Genomic DNA, 11,433 nt, shown 5'->3' with positions numbered 1-11,433 from the left:
AATTTGATCTCTGGTTCCTCTGACTTTCTAAAACCAGCTTGAACATCTGGAAGTTCATGGTTCACATATTGCTGAAGCCTGGCTTGGGGAATTTTGAGCATACTTTACTAGCACGTGAGATGAGTGCAATTGTGTGGTAGTTTAAGCTTTCTTTGGCATTGCCTTTCTTTGGGATTGGAATGAAAACTGACCTTTTCCAGTCCTGTGGCCACTGCTGAGTTTTCCAAATTTGCTGGCATATTGAGTGCAGCACTTTCACAGTATCATCTTTCAGGATGTGAAATAGCTCAACTTGAATTCCATCACCACCACTAGCTTTGTTCGCAGTGATGCTTTCTAATGCCCACTTGACTTTGTATTCCAGGATGTGTGGCTCTGGATGAGTGTTCACACCATGGTGATTATCTTGGTCATGAAGATCTTTTAATGCAGAATATTAAATACCAAGAAAACATCAAGGTCATGAAGTAAATCCCCCTCTTTGAGAAATGAAGAAACTAAGTCCTAATTCCACGATGATAAAGAGTTTACATGTTCATATGTCTACCCAGAATAATTTCTCAGTCTCTTTGAAGCTAAGCTCCATGCATCTAAGCTATGTGAATGGAATGAAAACAGAACTATATTTTGGTAGCCTCTAGAAATCCTCCCAAATGGACAGCTGGAATGTTTTTTTTACCTTTGCCCTCTTCTTAATTTTTTCCTTTTTTGCAGTAGGAACTTGAAGGTCACCCGTTTAGGCAAAAAGAATGAAGGTTGTAGCCCAGAAAGAGAAAACAAAGGGAAATAAATTTTGCTTAAACTGGTGCTATTTTTCTTTCACTCACAGATAAACCTAATTCAACTAGCACACAAACACATTGTCAGGAAATAAACATGAATCACTTCTCCTTGTACCCTACCACAGTCTACATTTTTACAGTCGAGAACACAGACATAAAATAGAGAAATTTTCTGCAAAGGCAAACTGTGGGAAGCTCAGCTGGCTCAGTGGTAAAGAATCCACCTGCAATGCAGGAGATGCAGGTTCAATCCGTGGGTCAGAAAGATCCCCTGGAAAAGGAAATGGCAACCCACTCCAGTATTGCCTGGGAAATCCCACGGACAGAGGAGCCTGGCGGCTTCCACGGGGCTCCAAAGGAGTCCACGGGGTCACGAAAGAGTCAGGCGTGACTGAGTGACTAAACAACAACAACAAATACCAGCCAGTAAAATGTGTGCCCTGTGAATAGTTTAGTGAGTTGTGAGAGTAAAAGTAAATAAGAGTATCTATAGCTTTCTACCTGAAGGTGTTTTTCATTTTAATTTTTACCAACTTCATTGAGATTCAATTCGGGTAAAGTCAATTGAAGATTTTTAAAGTATACAGTTTAATATGGTTTGATATATGTGTACACCAGGGTGGACCAGAGTGAGCTGAGTGTGGCACTCATCTCAGGTGCGTTATTTAAGAGGGAACAAAAACCACAGTTATTAAGATAAATATTTTTTAAAAATTAAAAATCGACATGCTATATGTGTGTGCAATCCACGTTCTTTTGTAAATAAAGTTTTATTGGGACTAGAGCTTGGAGTAGAGTGTGGTGAGTGAGATAAGGTCCTGTAAATGTGGTCAGATGTTTTCTTCATTTAAAATTTTGATGTTTTTGATCATTGTGTTTTAAAACATAATGTGAGTGTTTAAAAATATTGCACTGAATATTTTTTTTTAGTTTTTTAGTTTTTTATTTTTTTAATTTTAAAATATTTAATTCTTACATGCGTATTTTTTATCTTGATTACTGAGTGTTTACCTTCTCCCTACATCCCCTTCTGACGTTTTGCCAAGTACTGAGTGCAATCTAAGGGGAATTTACACTGCCTTAAAAGAAGGCCTGTTAAAAAAAAAAAAAGAAGGCTTGTACTGGGAATCATCATAGCCAGCTTTGTTTCTGACTAACCTTAGGGGAAGTTGTTTCCACAACATTGTGCAAAAAGTTTTCCTGGGATTACATGCTATTTATCACTGGAAGAAATTGTTTTGTAGTAAGATGTGTCAGAAAATGATTTCACTCTTAAATTGATATTTATTAGAAGAACTTAGGCAGGATATAGACTGGAATTTGTACCAAACCACATGTAGCCAAATCATTAATTAGAATTGCATTTTGGAGTTTTAGAAAGTATTAATTTTAAAATGTGCTTGTATAACCAGCATAAAACCAAGCTATGTAAGGCAAGAGCAATGTAATCAGGAAATATCTGACTTAAGCTATATATGTAAATAGTTATGAATATATATTAAAGTTGCACAGATTTAGAGGTACTCCCTGACTCAGAATCATGAAGAATCATGTTTCCAAAATTCTTGGGCTGTTACTCATTTTCAAAAAGGTGTATGCAAAAAATGCATCATCATCTTGAGTGTTAAATATTGGTTCAAAGAAGCTTAGCACTATGGGGATTTCTGTTTCTGGAATAAACAAGAATGTGTTGAGAAGACTATAAAGATGAGAATATATTCCTTTAATGTCTTATTTCCTTGAATACAACACATCATTTTAACTTTGTGTCTGTAACCTGTGTATTGAACTCTTTATTCACTTGTTCATGTATTTAATTTATTCACTAGTGTTATTTAAGAATGAAATTGAGTAATAGTGGGGCAGATAGTCAGGGATGTCAGTTCCAGGATTTTGCCACTGACTTGGTCTTGTTTCACTCTTTCCTTCTCTTTTTCCCTACCTCTCCCCGTTTTCATTTGTATTATTTGGTAGAGGAAAGCATTCAAAACTGAGAACAGAAAATAGGACAGAGGAACTATGTTGTCTTGATGTTGGCTGTCATCTCATTTGCTTTTCCAAGAGTTAGTCTCCTGCCAGTAGTCATCACTGAACCTGTATCAGTAGTAAGTATGTCACATGTGATTTGCTGTTATTCTACCTGCTAACCAATGAAAAGTGGGAACAAATACTGTCCTACCAGCCAGAATGAATCATCACTCACTGGCAGGTGGAGTCGATTGCTTGCCCAGTTCTATGCATGCTCTGAAGATAACTACCCCCAAGGGATCATATTCTCTCAGCTGCAGTTTAGTGACCCAATAGTCAGAGGGTGGAGAGGTACCTGGAACAACACAATTATCTTGCACTGAAATAAGCCTTCCCCATTGAACTTAGATGTTTAAAAAAAAAAAAAAAAAGATATTCTTTCCTTGACCACCCCCACTCTTACCCTCCACAGACACACTAAACTGAACTGAAGTGTGGATGCCGTGAAGCATTGTCCTGGAAGCATTTCTTATCTTTTGGCTACCAATTTTTGATTCATTGATTACCTGATCATGTTGCATATATTACTATTTACCTGCATCTTCCTTAGAGTTATTTGTATTTCTAGACAAAGGCTCTATCCAAGGTGTCCTCATTCTCTGAAGACTGGAATGAGTACACATGAGTTCTCATTAGAATTTTGGTGAGTACTAGAGAACTCCTGGATCTTTAGAAAGGTAATGACCCTGACAAGGTAAGACCATATGACTACTTCCAGAAATGTCCCTCATTGTAGCCAGAGAATATTTGACATTTTGGAAGAGAGAGGCATAATAACTGTCGATAATGGAAATAAAGTTAACATAGAAAATCAATAATCTATAATTACACAAACAATAGTGAGATGATATAATGGAAAAGAAAACCACACTTACAATGGCTGTGCATGCATGCGTGCTAAGTCGCTTCAGTCATGTCCAACTCTTTGCAACCCTATGGACTGTAGGGCCAGGCTCCTCTGTCCATGGGATTCTCCAGGTCAGAATACTGGAATGGGATGTCTTTTCCTTCTCTAAGGGATCCTCCTGAACTAGGGATTAAACCTGCATCTCTTATATCTCCTGCATTGGCAGGCAGGGTCTTTACCACTAGTGCCACCATAATATGAAATAAATTACTTTTGAATAAACTTAAGAAATATGCAAAACCCACAAGAGGAAAACTTTAAAACACTCATGAAAACCGCAAAAGTAAGGTTCATCAAGTGTTTTAACATTATAAAGTTGTCATGCAAAATTTTACCTTTTTAGAGAATATATGAATTTAATGTAATTGTATTTAAAATACCACTAAGTTATTTTTTTCTGGATTAGACAACTTGACTCTAAAGTTTGTATTGAATAATAAAGATACAATATGTGCTTTTAAAAATTTTGAAGCAGAAGATTAATTGCAAGTGGCTGGTTTAATAGTTATTAAAATATTCTCCAAAGCTTCTGTACTTATAGTGTGTCAGAAATAGCCCCACATCCACATGGAAATTTAGTACATGATAAATGCAGAATGTTTAGGCAATCACAAAAAGGTAGAATTTTATTTTTCTGGCTGCCCTGCAAGGCATGTGGGATTTTAGTTCCCCAAACCCCTGCTCCTGTAGTGGAAGCACAGACTCTGACCACTGGATCACCAGGGAAGTCCCAGAAAAATGTAAAATTTTAATAAAAGATGTTGGAACAAACAATAGTGGGAAAAAAATTAAACTTGAAATCATAGTTCAAAAAAATTAAACATTAAGATAAACTGCAAAAGAACTAGAAAACAACATGCAAATTACTTTATATTCTGGAGATAGGGAATGTTTTTCTAACTATTATCCAACCTCAGAATCAGAAAAAAGAAAGTGGGGTAAATTCAATTACCTTTAAAATACACTTCTGCAGGCCTCTCCAAACTCCAAACGAAAGCTACACCAAATAAATTCTGAAGACAAAAGATAAACTGGGAGGAAATAAGTGCAATATATATGATAGAAAAAGAACTAATAATGTTAGCAAATAAGCTTTTAAAAATTGATGCTAAAAAGGCTAAATAGAAACATTGGAAAAGGGAGCATAAAACTCAAAGAGATAGTCTACAGAAATTCTGTACAAAAGAATATGTATAAATAAATATCCAGAAGTAAAGAGAGGACCTAAAATATATTTAAAGAAAATTTTTTCCGGATTTAATAGAAGTTATCAAGCCACAGATGCAAGAAACACAATATAGCTCAAGCAGGATAAACACCAAGAAAACCACACTAAAGTCCATCGTGCAAAATTCTGAAAACTAGTGACAAGTAGACAATATAAAAGCAATCAGAGTGTGGAGCGGGGCAAAGAGCATATTACACATTGGTATGGCCTGAGTATGTCCTCTTCAAATTCATATTATAGTTCTAACCTCCAGTACCTTAAAATGTGATTGTATAAGAAGTTAGGGCATTTAAGGGAGTAATTAAAGTTAAATGAGGTCAAACTGATGGGCCCTAATGCAATTTGGTTGGTGTCTTTACAAAGAGGAAACTTGGACACACAAACAGACATCAGGAATGGGAATACACAGAGGAAAGACCAGGCAAGGACACGGTGGTTATCTGCAAACCAAGAAAGAGTCCTGAGAAGGAATCAACCTGCCTACACATTGATTGTGGATGTCTAATTGCCAGAACTGTGAAAAATAAATTACTTGTATTTAAGTGATCCAGTCTGTGGTATTTTGTTATGGCCACTCTAGCAAAATAATATAGGCATGAACAGAGAAATAAAGAATGACCCCAGATCAGCTCTAAATATCTATTAACATAGAAAGGCACATCTCCTATGTTGCTACTAATGTAGAGCATTCTAAGAGCATGGAAAGAGATGGAGATATGTCATTGGTGCATCTTGTGTACTGTATTAAAGATCTTATAATCTTGTAACTCTTATTCAGCACCTGCCAAAGTATGATCCTAAAAACTGAATTCCATAGAATGTGACAAACTTTTCTCTTGAAAATAGGAGCTTTGGAAAATACTGTGATTACTATAAACCACAGCGGATTGTTACTTCTATTGTTTTTATTTATTTTTATTGAAATATGGTTGATGTACCATATTATGTTAGTATCAGGTGTACTATATAATGATTTGACATTTGCATACATTATGAGATGATCACCATGATAAGTCTAGTAACCATCTGTCCCCATACAAAGTTATTATGATATTATTGAACATATTTTCTTAGGCTATATATTACATCCTCATTGTTTATTTATTTTATACCTGGAGGTTTATGCCCATTAATCCCCTTCACCTATTTCCCCTACCCTTACTGCCTCCCCCCACCTGTGGCAACTACTCATTTGTTCTCTGTACCTATGAGTCTGTTTTTGTTTTGGGTAAACCAAATACTTTTCTTGTTTCAGGAAAAATGTATCTACCAAACACCATAAGTAATGTGCAATGAATTTTCACCAAATTATCTAAAATCAAACAATTGAATTAATCCATTTGGACCTGACATGTTCACTGATAATATCTGAAAAATGCAGGAAGGTTGACCAAAAAGTTAGTTCAGGCCAAAAGTTAGTTCAAACTTTTTGGCTAACACAATATTTTCCTCCAAAACATGTTTGAATTACACTGATCTAATCAAAGGATAGAGTTAAACATTTCATGTTTAAGCAAATTAATCATTTGAAATATCAGTAATTTTTAAAGTTATTTTTTATTGAAGCATAATTGCTTTACAGAATTTTGTTGTTTTCTGTCAAACCTCAACATGAATCAGCCATGGGGATACATAAATCCCCTCCCCTTTGAACCTGCCTCCCATCTCCCTCCCCATCCCATCCCTTCAGGTTGATACAGAGCCTCTGTTTGAGTTTCCGGAGCCATACAGTAAATTCCCATTGGCCATCTATTTTACATATGGTAATGGAAGTTTCTATGTTACTCTCTCCACATATCTCACCCTCACTTCCCCTCTCCCCATGTCCATAAGTCTATTCTCTATGTCTGTTTCTCCATTGTTGGCCTGTAAGTAAATTCTTCAGTATCATTTTTCTAGATTCCATACATATGCGTTAGAATACTATATTGATCTTTCATTTTCTGAATAATAGGTTCTAGGTTCATCCACCTCTTTAGAACTGACTTAAATGCATTCATTTTTATGGCTGAGTAATATTCCATTGTGTATATGTACCACAAATTCTTTATCCATTCAGCTGTTGATGGACATCTAGTTTGCTTCCATATTCTAGCTATTGTAAATAGTACTGAAATGAAAAGTAGGATACATGTGTCTTTTTCAATTTTGGTTTTCTCGGGGTATATGCCTAGAAGTGGGATTGCTGGGTCATATGGTGGTTTAATGCCTAGTTTTTAAAGAAATCTCCATACCATCTTCCATACTGGCTGTATCAATTTACATTCCCAAGTAGCAGTGCAAGAGCACTCCCTTTTCTCCACACCCTCTCTAGCATTTATTCTTTGTAGAGTTTGTGATGATAGCCATTCTGACTGGTGTGAAGTGATATCTCACTGTAGTTTTGATTTGTATTTCTCAAATAATGAGTTATGGTGAGAATCTTTTCATGAGTTTGTTAGCCATCTGTGTATCTTCTTTGGAGAAATGTCTGTTTAGGTCTTTTTCCCACTTTTTGATTGGGGTGTTTGTTTTTCTGATATTGAGTTGTATGAGCTGCTTGTATATTTTGGAAATTAATCCTTTGTCAGTTGTTTCATTTGCTATTATTTTCTGCCATTCTGGGGGTTGTCTTTTCATCATGTTTAGCTATGCAAAACAAAAGCTTTTAAGTTTAATCAGGTCTCACTTGCTTACTTTTGTTTTTATTTCCATTACTCTAGGAGGTGGCTCATAGAGGATCTTGTTTTGATTTATGTCATCAAGTGTTCTGCCTGAGTTTTCCTCTAAGAGTTTTATAGTTTCTGGTCTTACAGTTAGGTCTTTAATCCATTTAGAGTTTATCTTTGTGTGTGGTGTTATGAAGTGTTCTAATTTCATTATTTTACATGTAGCTGTACAGTTTTCCAAGCACCATTTACTGAAGAGGCTATCTTTACCCCATTGTATATTCTTGCCTCCTTAGTGAAAAATAAGGTACCTATAGGTGCATGGGTTTATTTCTTGGCTTTCTATCTTGTTCCATTGTTCTATATTTCTGTTTTTGTGCCAGGACCATACTGTCTTGATGACTGTAGTTTTGTAGTATAATCTGAAGTCAGGAAGGTTGATTCCTCCTGCTCCATTCTTCTTCCTCAAGACTGCTTTGGCTATTCGGGGTCTTTTGTGTTTCCATATGAATTGTGAAATTTTTTGTTCTAGTTCTGTGAAAAATTACAATCATAACTTGATAGGGATCGCATTAAATCTGTAGATTGCATTTGCTGGTATAGTCATTTTCACAATATTGATTCTTTCTACCCAGGAGCATGGAATAGCTCTCCATCAATTATGTGATCTTTGATTTCTTTCATCATGGTCTTATTAATTTCTGTATACAGTTCTTTTGTCTCCTTAGGTAAGTTTATTCCTAGATGTTTAATTCTTTTTGTTGCAATGGTGAATGTGATTGATTCCTTAGTTTCTCTTTCTGATTTTTCATTGTTAGTAGATAGAAATGAAAGTGATTTCTGTGTATTGATTTTGTATCCTGCAACTTTGCTAAATTCGTTAATTAGCTCTAGTAATGTTCTGATTTGGGCTTCCCTGGTGGCTCAGAGAGTAAAGCATCTGCCTGCAATGCAGGAGAACTGGGTTCGATCCCTGGGTCAGGAAGATCCCTTGGAGAAGGATCTTTAGAGTTTTCTGTATACAGTATCATGTCATCTGCAAACATTGAGAGCTTTAATTCTTCCTTTCTGATCTGGATCCCTTTTATTTCTTTTTCTTCTCTGATTGCTGTAGCTAAGACTCCCAGAACTATGTTGAATAACAGTGGGGAAAGTGGACACCCTTGTCTTGTTCCTGATCTTAGGGGGAATGGTTTCAGTTGTTCACCATTGAGAATAATGTTTGCTGTAGGCTTATCATATATGGCCTTTACTATGTTGAGGTAGGTTCCTTCTAAGCCCATTTTTTTGAAGTGTTTTCATCATAAATGGGAGCTGAGTTTTTGTCAAAGGCTTTTTCTGCATCTATTGAGATTATCATATGGTTTTTAACCTTTCAATTAGTTAATATGGTGTATCACATTGATTGACTTGTGTGTATTGAAGAATCCTTGCATCCCTGGAATAGACCCAACTTGATCATGGTGTATGAGCTTTTTGATATGTTGCTGAATTCTGTTTGCTAAAAATTTTGTTGAGGATTTTTGCATCTATGTTCATCAGTGATATTGGCCTTTAATGTGTGTGTGTGTGTGTGTGTGTGTGTGTGTGTTGTCTTTGACTGGTTTTGGTATCAGAGTGATGATGGTGGCCTTATAGAATGAGTTTGGAAGTATTCCTTCCTCTGCAATTTTTTTGAAAGAGTTTTAGAAGGATAGGCGTTAGCTCTTCTCGAAAGTTTGATAGAATTCTCCTGTGAAGCCATCTGGTGCTGGGCTTTTGTTTCGGGGGAGATTTTTGATCACAGCTTCAATTTCAGTGCTTGTAATTGGGATGTTCATAATTTCTATTTCTTCCTGGTTCAGTCTTGGAAGAGTGAAGTTTCTAAGAGTCTGTCCATTTCTTCCAGGTTATCCCTTTTATTGCTATATAGTTGTTCATAATAGTCTCTCATAATCTTTTGTATTTCTGCATTGAGTGTGTTTTGTCTCTGCATTGTCTCCTTTTTCATTTCTAATTTTGTTGATTTGTTTCTTCTCTCTTTTTTTCTTGATCAGTCTGCCTAAACATTTGCTAATTTTGTTTATCTTCTTGAAGAACCAACTTTTAGTTTTATTAATCTTTACTATCGTTTCTTTCATTTCTTTTACATTTATTTCTGCTGAGATCTTTATGATTTCTTTCCTTCTACTAATTTTGGGGTTTTTTGGTACTTCTTTTTCCAGTTGTTTTAAGTGTAAAGTTAGGCTGTCTATTTGATGTTTTTCTTGTTTCTTGAGGTAGGATTGTATTGCTATAAACTTCCCTCTTAGAACTGCTTTTGCTGCATCCCACAGGTTTTCAGTTGTCCTATTTTCACTGTTATTTGTTTCTAGGAATTTTTTAATTTCCTTTTTGATTTCTTCCATAACATATTGTTTAATCTCCATGTGTTTGTGTTTCTTACAGTTTTATTCTTGTAGTTGATATCTCATTTTGTAGCATTGTGGTTGGAGAAGATACAATTGATTGATATGATTTCAATTTTCCTAAATTTACTGAGGTTTGATTTGTGACATAATATGTGGTCTATCCTGGAGACTGTTTCATGTGCACTTCAAAGAAGGTGTATTCTGCATTTGAATGGAATGTCCTGAAGATACCAATAAGATCCATCTCATCTCATGCATCATATGAGACTTGTGTTTCCTTATTAATTTTCTTTTTTGATGATCTGTGTATTGGTGTGATTGGGGTGCTAAAGTTTCCTACTATTTTGTGTTACTGTCAATATCACCTTTTATGTCTGTTAGTGTTTGTCTTATGTATTGAGGTGCTCCTTTGTTTGGTGCATAGATATTTACAGTTGTTATGTCTTCCTCTTGGATTGATCCCTTGATCATTATGTAGTCTCCTTCCTTATTTCTTGTAACCTTCCTTATTTTAAGGTCTATTTTGTCTGATATAAGGATTGCTACTCCAGCGTTATTTTTCTTCCCACTTGCATGGAATATATTTTTCCATCCTCTCACTTTCAGTCTATATGTATCTTTAGGTCTGAAGTGGGTTTCTTGAAGACAGCGTATATATGGGTCTTGTTTTTGTATCCATTCAGCCAGTCTGCATCTTTTGGTTGGAGCATTTAATCCATTTACCTTTAAGGTAATTATGATATATATGTTCCTCTTTCCATTTTCTTAATTGTTTGGGGTTGATTTTCTAGACCTTTTTTCTTCTTTTGTATTTCTTGACTATACAAGTCCCTTTAACATTTTTTGTAAATCTGCTTTGGTGGTACTGAATTCTCTTACCTTTTGCTTGCCATGAAAATCTTTTCATTTCTCTACCAATTTTGAATGAGATCCTTGCTGGGTATTGTAATCTTGGTTATAGATTTTTCCCTTTCAGTACTTTAAATATATCTTGCCATTTCTTCTGGCCTGCAGAGTTTCTGCTGAAAGATCAGCTCTTAAGTGTATGGGGTTTCCCTTCTATGTTACTTGTTGCTTCTCCCTGGCTGTTTTAATACTCTTTCTTTGTGTTTAGTCTTTTATAGTGATTAGCATGTGTCTTGGTGTGTCTCCTTAGGTCTTGGTGTCTCCTTAGGTTCATCCTGTAAGGGACTTTTTGTGCCTCTTGGGCTTGATTGACTATTTCCTTTTCTATGTAGGGGAAATTTTCAACTATAATTTCTTCAAAATTTTTCTCATACCCGTTCTTGTTATCTTATATTTCTTCTGGGTCCCCTATAATTCAAATGTTGGTGCATTTTATTTTGTCCCAGAGGTCTCTGAGAGTCTCCTCACTTCTTTACATTCTTTTTACTTTATTGTGCTCTTCAAAAGTTATTTCCACCATTTTATCTTCTAGCTCACTGATTCC

Source organism: Ovis canadensis, chromosome 6 (assembly GCF_042477335.2).
Source record: "Ovis canadensis isolate MfBH-ARS-UI-01 breed Bighorn chromosome 6, ARS-UI_OviCan_v2, whole genome shotgun sequence".
Taxonomy (NCBI): Eukaryota; Metazoa; Chordata; class Mammalia; order Artiodactyla; family Bovidae; genus Ovis; species Ovis canadensis.
The sequence above is the reverse complement of the archived record's forward strand: the minus strand, read 5'-3'. Positions refer to the sequence as shown.